Below are 18,076 nucleotides of genomic sequence, written 5' to 3' on the forward strand. Positions count from 1 at the left end.
GACAACAATTTGCTGCAGATACCCTGCAGAGTATTGATATGGATGCCAGCTTCCTGGAAAGATGTTTATTCTCAGATGAGGCGACGTTTCATCTATCAGGATGGGTTAATAGGCATAATGTTCGGATTTGGGGTTCACAAAATCCACACGTTGTCATTGAACATGTTTGTGATAGCCCTAAACTAAACGTCTGGTACGGGATAATGCACAACAGGATTGTTGGACCGTTCTTCTTTGCGGAACAAACAGTGAATGCGTCAGTGTGTCTGGACATATTGGATCAGTTTGTGTAGCCTCAGATACAAGGCTTGCAACCCAACATCATCTTTCAACAAAATGGAGCTCCACCACATTGGTCAACGACTGTTTGCAAGTTCCTGGATACAAAATTTCCCAATTGTTGGATTGGATGCAGAGGACCTATTGCCTAGCCACCATGTTCACCCAACAATACACTGCTTGATTTCTTCACGCGAGGATTCGGGAAGGACCGCGTGTATGTTACCAAAGTGGATGATATTCGTACATTGTGACATTTTATCACTAATGCAATTGCAACAATAATAGAGGAAATTTTACAAAGAACTTTGCAAGAAATTGAATATAGACTCAATATTCTTCGTGCTACGAATGGTTCACATGTAGAGATGTATTGATGATAAATAAATAAGTTCTTTGAGATGCTCTACAATGTGGTGCATTTTTCATAATGTAGGAACAATCAGGAAGGACAGATATAATGAGGTTGGCCCCTTCAGAAATTGTCGAAGTTTTAATTTTACAATTCTTCTCCATTTAGCACAAATACATCCTCATACAAATTCTAATCCAATAAGATAGCAATGTATTTTCACATTGTATCATTGGTATAGTAGTTTCAAACTGTATAATGTTTGTAGCATTAGTAATAACTGTAATGACTGTCAAGATTTCATATGAGCATAGCAATCTCATTATTCAGTTCATACCTAACTTGTGTAGGTGTATGATCATATGTGTCAAAATGTGATTGATCTATGTTGTACAACTTCATCAGCAGGATAGTTTTCTATATAGGAATTCTTAAAAGAGTCACTTTTTACTTGTTTCACTCAACTGGATATATGGGACAACTGTACTGTTATTGAGATTTTGTTTTGGGTGGTTTACTGCTATCAGAAAGTCATATAAAAAAAGTTGATTACAATATTTATAGTGTCTGTTCTTGAACATTGTCTGTTGTTTAATATTCAACAACTGTGAAATGAACAATAGAATTTAAATATGGCTGCACTTCTCTTGAAGGTGCTCCACATGAAGGACATCCCAAAACTGCAAGCATGTATGAAAACATCAACAACGTATGCTATGTGTTATATGTTGTATGAAATAGTTGATGCATAGGTATATCACAGGAAAGAGTAAATAATTCAAGGAGTGTAACTAACAACTTACCGAATAGTGGAGATTTTGAAAGGTACCACACACAACAATGAGAACATTGCTAGTTTTCGGACAAATGTTTTTCCAGAGCTGCATAAAACACACACACACCTCTCTCTATATGGCCGGTCTACAGTATTATTTTGGACACAGCGATGGGGCAGTTACGAGACAGATTCATTAACGTGGACTTCTTGTTATTTTTGAACTTTTCAATCCACACAATTTTGATCACCATAAACAGTTTTCCCCTGAACTTACGTTACATTCACCGAATCAGTTTTCAGCTTTCCTGTTTAAGCTCATGGCTAGTGGTTACTGATATTGCACGATAAATGTCATAAAAGTGTATGAAATCAAATGAACACCAAAACAGCATGCTGTAAAATTGAAAACTCAAATTTTATTTTGTCCATTCCTAAGACCAACGCCTCAGTAGAGAGAACTTTTTCAGCCTTGAAAAGTACGAAGTGTGTGCACACACATTAAAACCTTACAAATATGGTTCCATTGTCAACTGAAAAAGATCGGTTGCAACTCAGGTACTAACTAAGGTTTTACAACACAGTGATCAGAAAATTTGCCAAAAAGGAGGAGGAGGAACTAGCTTCACTATGTACAAGAGAATTTTAAATTTACACATGACATTTTACTTTTTTCTAACTACTTACCCTAATAATAAGTATGGTACATTCCACTGATAGAAATATAAGCAACTTCCAGCTTAAGAGCACATCAACATCATCAGTGCTGAATAGGTTTATGAAATTTGTCAGCCGTAGTGTGTACAGCTGGAAAAAAATTCAGCATTTTCATTTTTACAGCTGTCATTTGATCATTATTTCTTGTAAATTTAATCACTAGTTCTTATTTTAAATGAACAAATTGAAACAATGTCATAGGATGAAAATTTTGATACTGGGTTTCAGTAGATGATGCATCAGAGAATATGGTAAACGTTTGAGGATGCAATGAAACTTTAAATTACAACAACCAAGCTAGACAGCAAATATCCAAATAAGATGCTTTTCTCGTGGAAATTACAGCAGCATTGATTTCTAAACCTTTGTAGGGTGGCATGCTAGATTTCAGCCATTCTTGCTACTAGTGTCTTGACTGAATGCAATTTTAGTTGTCCAGTGGCTGCCATTCTACTTACACTCAATTACTTCGCCAGATTTTTTTCACTAACATAGATTTCACGCTGGGAGCTTACAAGAAAGATTACATTCCTGCATAAGACTTACGTAGATCAGCCTGTTCCAACTCTGCCCCATAGGGCACAAGCACCTGTCAGCTCATGCACAGATAGCAAACACTACCATTCTGATGGCTCTATTGCTGTGCATTCCCACCTTGTTCTGTTGCATGTGTAAGCCTTCTATACACCCCTGCCTTTGGTTTCTTGCTCGAGGCATACAGTCAAGTAATTTATGATCTGGCTGCACAAACATTAGCCTTTTGCCTATCTCTCGCTTCCGGGCACTCAGCTTGGATCCGAGCTCTTCAGGTGGAACACCCTGATATAAATGAAATATTTTATGTTAGTCAGGCCTATAATCAATGTACATTTCTGAACATTTTTCATTAAATCTGCTGTACACCAATGCCCAAGTACATGTGACTGAGTAAACCTCAACACTCTTGGTTTGACTACACACTTGTGTATGTTACAAGAAACTGTATGACCTTAAAAGCTGAGAGGAGCACTGCAATGCAGATACAAATGTAGACTTAATATGGAGTGCACGTTCAAACCTGGGCCTGGACTTAGTTGCAGCCCATGAGCTGTGATACATCAACCTGTCTGGTCCAGCCCAGTGTGTTGCACTGCACAGACTCATGGGATGGGCCAGTGTGGCAGGCCAGCAAGCAGCCAAAAAGCCTGCCTGCACTGTGCTGCTGTGGGATAACACCCTGCAGCGCATGCATCTGCTGCTAACACTATCCTTAAACCTAATTTTTCAAGTGATTTAACACTTTCTGCTGAGTCTTCAGTCTTCCTTTGTGTAAGTTAGTCCTGAAAGACTACTATGGATCAATGGAATGGAGTTAATCTTAGGTGCATTTCAAACTAACTTCAGAATGGCTTGCAGAATATTTAAATCTCACTGACACTTTCAAAAAAAGTCCTTAGTGTCTAAAAATTGCTATCATTTCAAAAATTTCCTATGGAAAATTAAGTAAAAAAATGGTCTCCTACACGAGAATTTTTCCAAATCTACAAGTGACACATACTTTGACAGTTCAACACCAAGCAGTGAAAAAATATTCAAAGTGTGGAACTTTTGTATCTCTGCATTAACTGCAGTCGAGGTTTAACAGCCATTGGAGTCATCTCTTATGTAAGTGACATAGAATCAGCCTCTCACATACAAAACTAAATCTCTCTACTATGGAGGGCACACCTAAGTTTTACTGAACAGTTTCTTTATTACTTCACTGATATAAATCACCTGAAACTTCTCAAGCATGCTCCAATCAAACAACATTCGCAATGCTGAAACTGTTTCACTTTTTGCAAGCTAAAGGCATCTACGAGCTTGAGAAACAAATAATATAATTTTTCTATGTAGTTCATCATCCACAAATTGCAATATACCGGGTGATCAAAAAGTCTGTATACATTTGAAAACTGAATAAATCATGGAATAATGTAGATAGAGAGGTACAAGTTGACACACATGCTTGGAAAGACATGGGGTTTTATTAGAAGAAAAAAAAAGACAGATGGCGCTTCATCTGATCAGAATAGCAATAATTAGCATAACAAAGTAAGACAAAGCAACGATGATGTTCTTTACAGGAAATGCTCAATACGTCCACCATCATTCCTCAACAATAGCTGTAGTCGAGGAATAATGCGGTGAACTGCACTGTAGAGCATGTTCGGAGTTATGGTGAGGCATTGGCGTCGGATGTTGTCTTTCAGCATCCCTAGAGATGTCAGTCGATCACGATACGCCTGCGACTTCAGGTAACCCCAAAGCCAATAATCACACGGACTGAGGTCTGGGGACCTGGGAGGCCACGCATGACGAAAGTGGCGGCTGAGCACACGATCGTCACCAAACCCCATTTCATTTCCAGCATGTGTGTCAATTTGTACCTCTCTATCTAAATTATTCCATGGTTTATTAAGTTTTCAAATTTATACTGACTTTTTGATTACCCAGTATTTAATCTCAGTTTGAATTTGTAACTACATAATTTTGAGAACACATCAAAACATGAAAAAAAAAATGAATAAAATAATTCTTATTGTCTCATTCCAATACTTCAATATCTGTGGTTTACATCACCATTAGCTGATAATAAGCACCATGTTTACACAGACGCAGATTTGAACCAGTGTTGTCCTGAATGCGAGTCCCGTGTGCTAACCACTGTCAGTCCAATAGAAGAATGACCATGCTGGAGGAAACGGAAATGACATTCGAGATGTATGTCATGCTGCACATGGTGCACAAATATTAGTGATAAAATGCCTGTTCTGAGAAGTGAAGGGCAGGGGGAGGGCACATTTTTTAACTTTAAAATACTTATTATTTTTGTTGCAATCCACGTAAATGTGGACACCCACTATATACTGATAGTAACATTTATTAACATATTTCTCTTATACAGCGCTTCTTCCTGTCCTTCCTCCTACCACCACAAATTGTGCATAACCACACTGGATGTTCTAATATGATAAAGGTATGGAAATTTGTTTCATTGGGTATCAGTCTCCGTATTCTACGTTGTTGTGTGGTATCAATAAGCTCGATTTATCTTTTTTCTACATAAAATTCAGACAAATCATTATTGATTTACTATTTAAGTAAATATTCTATAAATAACAATTATGCATGTTACCCTGTCATATCCCAAATTCAGCTATTATTAATGTTTTTTTTTTAATTTTTTTATTACAATTTAAAATTAAACTGTCTCAATTACTTATTTTATTTTATACAATTAATTTTTATAATTTCAAATTACTGGCACAAGAACAAAAAAGATTATTTTTTTAAACTCAAATTTCTGTATGTAATATCTCTGAATCGACTGTGTACAGTTTCGGGTACGAACAGGTTACCAGATGTCCAGATAAATCCAGCTATGTCCCCCTTTTTATCTCTTTGTTCACATCTGGGCGGATTTTTACATTGTCCTCCTTTTTTCACAAAGTTGACCGTAATAAAATTATATTGGCTGTCATTCATGATCTAGTGCGCTTTTCTCAAATACCTTATCTACAGATGGCAGCAGGATTATCAATTTTATTGATTTTCCACAACTGATCATCGATTGATCCGCAAGTGCGTTCCGCATTTTCAGTTCTGGTTCCACCTTGTCTTGGCTTGGCATTATACATGTGTTTCATGTCATGTACTCAGGACTCACGTGTGAGTGCGATTTGCTCTTTATTGTAATCAAGTGAGTTTTATAAAGTATCTGGCAATGCCTAAACACAAGGGTACATTCTCAGATGTTCTTTCTTACAGACATCCTGCCTTCAAGCATGGGAGAAATGAATTTGAAACTGAATGTAAAATATGTGGAGCTCGAACTTACATCTTAGTGGCCAAAAGATGTAAGAAACAGCTTAACAGATTGTTTTATTGTCATAGTTTTATTTCATGGTTTCTTAGTCAATCAATTTACTTCTGTGAGAAAAACTGGTGATAAAATTCTCCAGTTCTGCACAGAATACATAAACATCATTTAATATGATTTAATGTTATAAAATAAAATGCATGTCACTGTGTCACTGAAATATTTTAAATTTCTTGTACTTGGTGGCCAAGATCTCGATCATCACACATTTCATTTTGGAATCATATTACCACTCAGAAGCGTAAGAAAAATCTTCAGGCTTGCAGTTCAATGTCTAGGACACACACATTATTTCAGCAACAGTGATCTACTTCTGCTTTAAGTCACCAAGTTCTTGCTGGAGCAAGAGCAATAGCATTCCATAATGTTAAACATTTTAGCTTCGGTCAATGGATTGAATGCTAAAATTTAATAAAGTCATTTGCTTCAGATGTTGCTAAAAAGATCTCCTCAGCCAGAAAAACCTCAAAGCACTGAGACAATGTAATTGGTCCTCATGCCTTGAAAGTAACTATGGAAGCTTTGACTGGTGAATCCTGTTTTGGTGTCACAACCGATGGAAGTAACCACAGCAATATAAAAATGTTCCCCATTCTTTTTCGGTATTTTGACTACAATCTTGGTGGTTTAATAACAAAAGCAATTGACCTAAAATCTACCCATAATGAAACATCCGAGACTGTTGAACAGAATATTACAAAAACACTACGTCATTTCCTATTGCTAATAAGTGTGTATCATTTACCGTTGATAGTGCTAACACAAACTTTGGAGGTGTAAATCATAAGGAAGGCAAGAATACATACAGCAGATTAAAAAGACATCTTTGAACAATAAGAATTTAATCAGTGTGAGATGTCCCGTTCACATTTTGCATAATGCAATTCAGCATGGTGCTGACACTCTTTCCGTTGATTTGGCATGAGTCATTGTGAAAATTACACTTTTTGAATGGAACAATTACACTCCTTGTGTGAATTTGTCGAGGTAAATTACAAACAAGTCCTGGCTTATGTGGAAACTAGGTGGTTGTCTATTTTCCCAGGCACTGAAACGGTACTGGGAATATAGCTTGCTCTGAAATATTACTTTCTGTCAGAAAGAAAGCCACCAAAGGTTTTATTTCAGTTCTTTGAGAATACATTAAGTGAAACCTACTTATGGCATTTGCATTCATTGATATATGTGTTCAGTTCAAATATTGTACAGCTAGAAAAGGACAACTCTGTGCTTGAAGTGACTGACATTTTGGATTCTGTACATAAAGTGTTTGAGGACGAATTAAATGAAAAATTCATTTGCCTAAACATTCAGCAGAAGCTGGAAATTGTAACAGAAAAGACTTTGATAAATAAGTTAAACTTTTTCTGGTTGCTTTATCAATCATGCCATGAATATTTAAAATGATGGCTCTGTATGTTTGATGACTTTTTCTGTTTCAATCAGATGTTTCTTAAAAAGGTGTTAACTACAGTGACATTGAAGAAAAATGTAAATCTTTTGGAATCACAGAAGTAAAACATTTTGACCAATTCTGTAATTTTACACAATTTCTGAAAAGAATAGTAATTATCCTTAATTTAATGGGTTAACTTGTAGTGGTGGAAAAAGAAGAAAGAAAGAAAGAAATGGGGCAAGTATTTTTGTGAAAGTTGGTCCGCTGATTGTCGTTCAGAAATGTTAAAATTCGCTAATACTTTATCAGTACATCATGGCATGATGCAAATACAAAAAGAGTATTTTTGCTCATTACTACACAGTGGCCTGGAGATGGGAATAGGTTGACCCTTGAATCTGTTAAAGGTGTGTTGATGGTCTAGTATAATTTAAAAGAACTTTCCTGTGTCTCTTTTTACAACTATCTGCTAAGCAAGCCCAAACTTCTACAGAAAATTGGATCTTCAGAGAAGTACCAATAAAGGTTAAGGATTGTTATGTCTATTAATTAATTAATTTATTAAATTTGAATTTGTCCTCCTTTTTGAAGCTGTTTGTTCTCTTTTTTTATATGTCTGTATTTGCTCCCCCTTGGCATGAGTTGCTGTGCAAACAGAGGTTGTATAACGACAATGTGAAGTATAGTGTGCATGTGTTCAACATTTTGTGTGAAAAAAAGGAAGTAAATAAACTGATGCATCAATGAAAGCTGGAAGTCAAAATTACTTCATACAATGAAGCATGAACATGAATAATGCTTATGGCACACTTTGACATTTTGTAGAATCACATGGAATAATGTTGTATGTGCCAGGCTGCATCACCTGCTGTAATAGTTAACCTGTTTACAGTCTGAGGGCAGCATTAAACAGTGAGGAGATTAATGCAGTTTTCACACTTCTTGTGTGAACAATGCTCTATGTTACAAGGGTGGTGGCGTATAGAAGGGTGACACTTACAGCAAGTGGTTTGAAATGTACAAATAACGCATAGAAAAGTAAAATTCACTTCAGTAATTGGCAGGATATTAAAGGGAAAAGACTTTGTGATGCTTGATTTGAATACAAACCACAAAAAGGTAATGTAGTTCCTACAAAACTGCCTACAACACAGGTGAGAAGAATAATGCTGTTTGGGTTTTGTATAAAGGGATAAGTCTATAGAGTAGCGCACACACACAAAAGAGCCAAAGAAACTGGTCCACCTGCCTAATATTGTGTAGGGCCCGCGAGAGCATGCAGTGTGCCGCAACATGACATGGCAGGGACTCGACTAATGTTTGAAGTAGTGCGGAAGGGAATTGACACCATGAATCCTGCAAGGCGGTCCATAAATCTGTGAGAGTATGAGGGGGTGGAGATCTCTTCTCAATAGCACGTTGCAAGGCACCGCAGATAAGCTCAATACTGTTCATACCTGGGGAGTCTGGAAGCCAGCGGAAGTGTTTAAACTCAAAAGAGCATTCCTGGAGCCACTCTGTAGCAATTCTGGACATGTAGGGTGTTGCACTGTCCTGCTGGAATTGCCCCAGCCTGTTGGAATGCACAATGGACATGAATAAATGCAGGTGATCAGACGGGATGCTTACATACGTGTCACCTGTCAAAAGTCATATTTAGACGTATCAGGGGTCCCATATCGCTCCAACTGTACACGCACCCCCAGCCATTACAGATCCTCCATCAGCTAGAACGGTCCCCTGCTGACATGCAGGGTCAATGGATTCATGAGCTTGTCTCCATATCCGTACACATCCATCCCCTCGATACAATTTGAAACGAGACTCATCCAACGAGGCGACATGTTTCCAGTCACCAACAGTCCAATGTCGATGTTGATGGGCCCAGGTGAGGTGTAAGGCTTTGTATTGTGCAGTAATCATGGCTACACAAGGGAGCCTTTGGCTCTGAAAGCCCTTATCAATGATGTTCCATTGAATGGTTCAAACGCTGACACTTGATGGTCGAGACCTGAAATCTGCAACAATTTGCAGAAGGGTTGCACTTCTGTCATGTTGAACAATTCTCCTCAGTTTCCGTTGGTACTGTTCTTACAGGATCTTTCTCCAGCCGCAGCGATGTAGGAGATTTGATGATTTACCAGATTCCTGATATTCACGGTATATTCGTGAAATGGTCGTATGGAAGAATCACCAGTTCATTGCTACCTCAGAGATGCTGTGTCCCATCGCTCATGTGCCAACTATAACACCACATTCAAACTCACTTAAATCTTGATAATCTGCCATTGTAGCAGCAGTAACTGATCTTATATCTGTGCCAGACACTTGCTGTCTTATATAGGCTTTGCCGACTATAGCACCATATTCTGCCTGTTTTCATATTTCTGTATTTGAATACGCATGGCTATACCAGTTTCTATGGTGCTTCAGTGTACGTCCTGTACAGTGGCACATGTGCCTTCTGCAGTATGTGGCTCTAATGACGTAAATTATCTACAACTTCTGAAAACACCACAGTAAAAATACGAAACTTGAACAAAATTAACTACAGATATGTAGTTATCACTGATGAAAAAATACAATGCATAACCTGAGCACTGCTATATTATCAAGAGAATGTGAAGTACGATATTCCAATGGAATATTACAGGTACTAATACTGATAATCCAACTGAAGGTTAGGTAGTAATAGTGACTGCTTACATGATTCAGGATCATGTATGCAAATGAAGGAAAGGTAAGACAGACGAGACTTCATGGAGACAAGCTACTTTCAAACACAAAGTCCAGTCAGAAGAAGTGTGTCAAAAACATTGGACATATTCTGCATCACCCAAAGACGAATACAGACCCTTGAACATACACTAAAAGGTGAAATGACAACTCCTACAGATGGCCGAGGAAAGTATATCAATACGCCACATGCCATATCAAGTGAGGACAGGGCTCTGTTTCAGGAACACATTTAGAGTTTGCCAACGCAGATGAGCCTTTACAGCAGAAATAAATTGTCAAAAGAATATCTATACCCTGATCTCAACCTCTGCAGAATGTACAAATAGTTTACCAAAAACTTTCCTGATAAATCAATAAGCAAGTCATACTATCAAAGTGCGTAGCAAACAATTGTAATTCGTGTTTCAGAAGGCTTAGATCAGATACTTGCAGATGGTGTAATTTGTTGTTTAACAAAATGATTGCATCTTCAGACAAAACAGAACTGCACAATATCAAACTTGAGTCAGTTGCATCATGCAAAAGTAGACCAAGCATACAAAGTGATAAACAATATGGAAATGGCTAAAAGGAACAATACACATGTTATGTGTGTTGACCCACAACAGGTTTTACTTTGTCGTACATTGACACATTCCACAGCGTTCTATTGCAGACAGCTGTTGCTGTATAATTTTGTGGCTCATGACGTTGGTACTGGAAACATCACAGTAAAGGAGAAGTTCAGCCGAGATAGTTCCTGTCTCTTTAAATTTGTGATGAACAATTACAATACACTTGAAGAAGGTATGGAATGCAAACTCATTGGATGGTGGCTGTGTCAAACGGAACAATAACTGGAGTGTTTTAGTGCTTTATTTCTACTCTCCTGGAAAATGAAAAAGAACACCACGAATTCATCACCCCAGCAGGCGGAAATTTTATTGACACATTCTTTAGGATGTAAAAAACACTCTATCACACAGACAGAGCCATATGCATGTGAGTAACTCACAGTCAACAGAGTGCACACAATGTCAGTGCTAGTACCGTGTATACCCTTCTTTTGTAGCAATGCAGGCTGAAATTCTCCCATGTAGACAATTGTAAAGGTGCTGAATGTAGTCTTACAGAATGGCCTGCCATGCAATTTACACCTGGTGCTTCTGTTGGGCCAGTGTTCGTGCTGGACGTGCAGTCCACGCAAGATGATATTTCATCCAGTCCCAAACATGCTGAATGGGAGACAGACTGCATTGGTCAGGGTAGTTGAGATATATGTTCAAGAGTACAGAGGGTGGCCGGGATACATGCGAACACGCATTTTCCTGTTGGAAAAACAAATCACCTTGCACAATGGTAGCATGATGAGTTGGATGATGGTTTGAATGTACCACGCACTGTTCAATGTTCCCTTGATGACCACCAGAGGAGTACGGCCAGTGTGGGGTATTGCTGTCTACATCGTGACGCTGGGCGTTGGCCCTTTGAGCCTCTGTCATATATACTCCTGATTTTGGCACTCACCTGCATGACGCCAGACACGTGTACGACCATCACTGACACCAAGGCAGAAGCGACTGTAGCGGGGCTTTAAATTTCGCCGCGCTACACTCGTTCCCTCAGATAAAAAATATCCCGTCGCAGCGGTATGAGCGCTCGACGGCAGAGAAAATACTAAAATGGTAACACTTTTTTTGTTTTTTATCCGTTTTTTGTTTGTCTCTTGACAGCGGTAGCTTAAGGCAGGCGTGATCGGATGCTGACGTAAAAACTTGATGGCTAATCTTGATCTGATTGTAATGTGTAGATATTGTGGAAGTTATTAAGAAATTCGGTGGATGGAAGTAGCAAAGTGAATTAAATTGCATACAGTATCAAGATGATTTTAATTGGTATAAATTAGTGATCCCTGGACTATTACAAGATTTCGGAGCAGATTTTTTCACGCTGAAATGAAGGAGATTTTTGAAGACGTGGACGCCGCCCGAAAGAAGATAAGTTAATCTGGTAAAGGATGATCTCTCGTCTACGCCACTTCCCCCTGTCAGTTACATTCTGTTATTCTCTGTTTCTTTTCAATAACTTTTGTAGTGAAAATTTGTTTAACTTTTGCGCAAAAACGCCACAAGGACCACCCCAACAATAGCTTTTCCGAATAACGAAGTCCGATAGCTTTTCCGTAATACAAAGTCCGATCTGCATTTCTTTCTTTCTTTCCCTTTTTTCACGGTCATTAACGATTTTGAAACACTACAACTGGCTCCCGCGACAGGACGCAATTTTCGGATGTGTCGTTTTTGAGCAAATTTGAAACTTTAATTTGTATTTTTTCCCAACAGAGAATAACCAAAAATCCTGAAGTTTAAAGGGTAACGAAAACACCAACTTTATTGTACCTAAGCAAATGATTATACAACAATATTGTAAAGAATTTTTGTAACTAATTCAATCTGTTTTTCTTTGCATGGCATATGTTGATGCAAAACTGTTATTTTGAGGACTTTTGGTGACTATCCGATGGAGATGTATTAAGAAAATCCATATTTTCACGAATACGATTTACGCAGAAGTGTTTGACCAGCCGCTGCAAGACAGAAAATTTAATGGTAAGTCGCACAATTATGTTTCATTCAAGCATTCAATAGCCAACTGCAGAATCCATTTTTCCCTTTCCACACATCCTGTAGTTTTCGTCTAGATTTTTCCAAAATTATCTATCTCTATTGTAGTTTGTGGTAATTATAGTATTGTTGTAGCATATGAAGATCGTGAATTTGACCGCCAAACAGTCATTTGTTACGAAAAATTTTGTCCGCCCTGTTGCAGCTTTCTCAATCATTGTTTGCAATAGAGCAGTCATTTACACTGACGAGAAAATATTTCAACCTAAATTTGAGTCAAATTTTTATTAATCAGACTTATATTATTCCCTTTTTGACTTACGATTATACATTCTATTACAATGGAACGCGGTAAGGTAGAGATAGTTTCGGCAGATGAGTTAAGTGAAGTAGATTCATCTTTCAACCAACAAGAAAGTCCGCGTTTCCCTCCATGGACGAGTTCACAGATCAATGCAATGATTTTGCCTCAAACTCGCAACATTTGTGATAATACACAGATGGCGACTTTAAATGACGAAATGTGTAATGGACGCGAGACTAGACCGTCAGCGCCATTGTTAACATCAATGTCAGAACCGAATATGAGACAAATTCAGCAATGTGACACAAATCGGACACAGGAAACTGACAAACTGGACCGACTATTAGAGTTATTTGCAGACATGAAACGAGACGTTAGTCAGAAAATTGACGCAAAACTGGACGCACTTGGTCAGGACTTTAAACAAAGGCTAGATAAAAGCGACGAAAAATTTGACGTATTAAACCGTACTATGACTGAAAATTTTGAACGGACGACAAAACAGATGACAGAATTAAATAACACCACTCAAAAGCTCAGCCAGAGATTTGAGACTTTGTCCATCCGAGTCACTAAACAGGAAGAAACTTTGGTTACATTCACACATGAAACAAAAAACAATATCAACCGATGTGAGAATCAGTTAACTCAAATAGTTAATGTGCAGCAGGAAGTGAACACCCGTGTGGAAGAGTTAGCTCAGGCCCACACTTCAGCTAGCTCCACCCAAGAAAAGCTAACTGAAGAAGTCGGAAATATTACCCAACAGGTCACAATGGTAGTTCTTGAACAAACCCACCTCAAAGAAAAGATAGAAAAATTAGAAGACAGAGCGGACCTCACGTCACTAAACAACGACGCCAACATGACCGAAAGAATCGTATATGAATGTAAATTGTGTGACGACTATCTGGACAAAAAACTTGAAACAATTACACAGGACATACTTTCAAAAACAAAGACACATATTAAAGACGAGACAAAACACATAGAAGACGAAGTGACAAAATTACGAGACAATGTTGTGCCGTGTTTGGCGATTGGTGCAAACGCATCGCTAGGAAACGACAAAACAGCTAAAACCATGGCTAATGACACAGACAGAACACCTACTGTGAAATCACCTATTTCCAATCAAAATTACAATGTGGAGCTTTCTTTTCCACCAAACGAGCAATATTACGGTACGACACCTAGAGTAGCAAGTGACACAAACTACGTCAATACAGTTATGCCAACCGGCATGGCCGATGACACGTTTGTAAGACATGGGCATTTCCAGACATTTTCCAGTGAGGACAAGCACAAAGTCCACCCTATTGTGTTTATTAGATAATTTGACGGTGTTTTTCCACGTAGTTGGTCAGAAGTCGATAAAATCAGATACGTCACCAATCTCATGAGAGGACGAGCAGCTAAGTGGGGTGCCGCTATGAAACGGCGGTGCCTTACGTTTGAACAGTTCGAACAAGCCTTCTTGGACGAATTCTGGTCCGAGAATGAGCAACAGAGTCTAAGGAGAGAAGTGTGCAACCCCGAGACCTATGACCCTAAAAAAGAGACGTTAAGACAATACTTTGAGAGGTACCTAGACAGGACACTGTACTGGTCCAAACCAGCCGACTTGCCAGCGATAATTGACACTTTAAAGAGCCACTTACCCTTTCCATACCGAGACAGATTAATAGGAGTACCGGAGAATGACGTTAAGACTTTCTTAAACTTCTTAGATTAAATGGACGTAGTTTACAGAGGCGATTCACGCCATTCAAATTTTACGCATATTAGTAAACAAAATCAGCACCCACCCCAAAGGAACCGTAGTGACGGTGGTTGGTGGAACCATCCGTCCGCGCCGCGACACAATACGATGCCTGCGCGCGAAACATATCAAATGAAAACGTGTACGACGGTAGGAACAACCGCAGAAATTCGTGGAATAATAATAACAACAATAATTATCACCCATATCAAAATGGTAACTACATGCAAAATGAAAATCACAGACAGTACAGCAACAACAGCAATAGGAGACGTGAGAAGAACCGGTACAACCCGGGCTACTTTGACAGGAACATGACATATAACAGACATAATTACCACCAAAACAATAACAATCCCAACAATCACCGACAGAATATGTGGAACACACAACATTCACGCATGACAAATCATAACCCTCCACGGAAACCGCCGCCGTTTCCCAATACAGTTATGCACTCCCCACCACAAAGTAGCAATAACAATTGCGGCGCGCCATCAGCTGACGCGTGGGCGCCAACCGGCCGGAATGTAAACATAGTGGAGCTGGTCAATGAACCCGGCCAAACACAGCAGACGACGGAAACAGTCGACGACCGAGCTAAGCGCTCGTGCTTCGGTCGTGAGGTGTTGTAAGAGCGCAACGGCTGAGACGGTTTGTTTCCTCAGGTACGACGACAAAATGGCAGCTATTATATTCAGGTCCTTTCAGAATAGCAAGCATACCTCACCCAGGTTGTTACTCCCTAGAATACCCGTTATCTCACAAGCCGAGGGGGCTGCATCCCCACAGACATTTGAAATCCTTTGTGCACTAAAACAACATAATATAATGACAACTAATTTGAACATGAGCAAGCTGCTGTGAAAACGAGATCGTAAATATTTGTATTGAATACACGAACATTAAGTTATACAGCCTAAGAACACAAACGTTAATTTATGGAAATTATATACTGCAGTTACACTTGTACACATAATTATGAAGAGAATGTAAACTCAGGTGAGTACACTTACTGAATGAGAAAGTATATTCATATAGGAATGAGATCTACGCAGGTCACATATTTTGTTGTTAATTGTAAATTATAAGGTGAATCAACAACTAGTTAGTTATTTCAAGGCACTATAATGAGAGGAAATAATAGCTATTGGGATCAGGGGTCGACAGAAGCGTCCGATCCCAGTCGTCGGCTTTGACCCGTGACGTAAGGGTGTTGTCGTATATGACGTCATGACGGCGCGGAGTTTGGTTTGAGTGTGGCTGTCTCCAGTTCTGTTTTATCTTATTTTATTTACTTTTCTGATCTGTTCGTTCTATCTCGTGAGATTTTTTTTAAAATTTAAAAACACTTATTACTTATTTTAATTATCTGTTTCCTCCAATTTCTGTTTTAGTTTATTATATTTATCTTTCTGATCTGTTCGTTCTATCCCGTGAGATTTTTTTTTAAAGACAAAAAACACTAATCAGCTACTGAAGCATCTTTATATTCTATGGGTTGCAGGGGTTACGACCCCTGGGGAGGTGGGTGGGTATTCATGCATGGCTGTCTTCACTTACACGTTGTAGCTACACAAGGCGTCTAAATTTGTTTATATTTAGTTTGCCCCCCACCCAAAACACCCCATTTCCCGCGCTTGTCCCGTTAGTGTCATTAGGCTTCTTGTGGAAAGCGTGTGTGTTTGTTTTTGTTTCCGCCATATTTGTGACGTCATGGGTCAAAGCAGACGGGCGGGATCGGACGCTTCCGTATTTCCGAGATCAGTAATGACATAGGTATGTAGCAGAATGAATGAGGACGTAAGAATGAATGATCAGTATGAATGAGTTAATATTTAAGTTAATATAAGAAGGTAAGTTACTGTGAAGTAGTTGATGGAGACAGATTATTTGAGGAAAATATTATTGGAGTTTTATGAGAAAGGACGTGCCAAATGGCCCCACGTATGTGATATATTAATGTTTGATGAGGAATATGTTTAATGTATATATATATATATATATATATATATATATATATATATATATATATATATATATATATATATATATATATATATATTATGATGAATATGTGAGTAAGGAATGAGTGAGAATGTTTTGGTAATATTGTGCTACATAGAGAAGTGAGTAAACAGTCTACATCTGTAAAATTATACAAGAATTTCAGTTTGAAAGAAAACATTTGTGATGAGTTAGAACACGTGAGTACAAGACGTTAAAAGTGAATCTATTTACAGTGCCCTTGAAAATGAATGAATGCAAGAAAAGCAGAGTGAACATAATGGTGATTACAGCTGTTGAAAGAAATGTAATAAGAATATAACTTGGAAACACATTAGCTTTAATTTATTTCAGAAGTGTAACTTAGTAACCTTTCGTTAAGTTTTGTTAAGCCATTGTTTGGAAGAAAACATTTATAGTTCGTGTTCAGACAGGAGAATGATATTTTAAGGAACTTAAGTTGAAATATAGTTCTTACACATGACAGAAAACTCTGAGGAAGCAAAAGATAGGAGAGTTATTAAGTCCGTTTTGCGACTCGTACAACACCTCCACTTAAGCGAACAGATGACAAAATTACATCTACGTTGAAGAATGACAAAATTACATCTACGTTGAAGACATTTGACTTTTCAGACTATGCAAGGTAAGTGCAAAGGAGCAGTGACCATCCGTGCAGCCGACGTCGAGCAACGGACAGTGAGAAAGAGACATTTTACTGTCAATTATAATAATATGTTCTTTATTTATGATTTATAGATAGAAATGATATACGAGGGTTATTCCAAAAGTAAGGTCCGGTTATAAAAAAAAAAATCAAAACTAAAATGTTTTTTCAAAACAATTGTTTTATTTACATTCCTTACATCTTTATCTATTTTTCTACATAACTTCCATACTTATTTAAACATTTGTCACATCGTTCAACAAGCTTTTGAATGCCCATGTTATAGAAATCGGCCGCCTGTGACGATAACCAGTCCTTAACTGCTTCTTTCACTTCATCATCTGTGTCGAAGTGCTTGCCGCCGAGAAACTCCTTTAAGTAACGGAACAGGTGGAAATCACTTGGCGCCAGGTCCGGACTGTAAGGAGGATGGTCCATCTGTTCCCATCCAAATTTCTTGATCAGAGCTTGCGTTTCATTTGCAGTGTGGGGTCTGGCATTGTCATGCAACAACAAGATTCCAGACGACAAAAGACCACGTCGCTTATTCTGGATTGCACGTCGAAGTTTAGTC

Source organism: Schistocerca serialis, chromosome 9 (assembly GCF_023864345.2).
Source record: "Schistocerca serialis cubense isolate TAMUIC-IGC-003099 chromosome 9, iqSchSeri2.2, whole genome shotgun sequence".
Lineage (NCBI taxonomy): Eukaryota > Metazoa > Arthropoda > Insecta > Orthoptera > Acrididae > Schistocerca > Schistocerca serialis.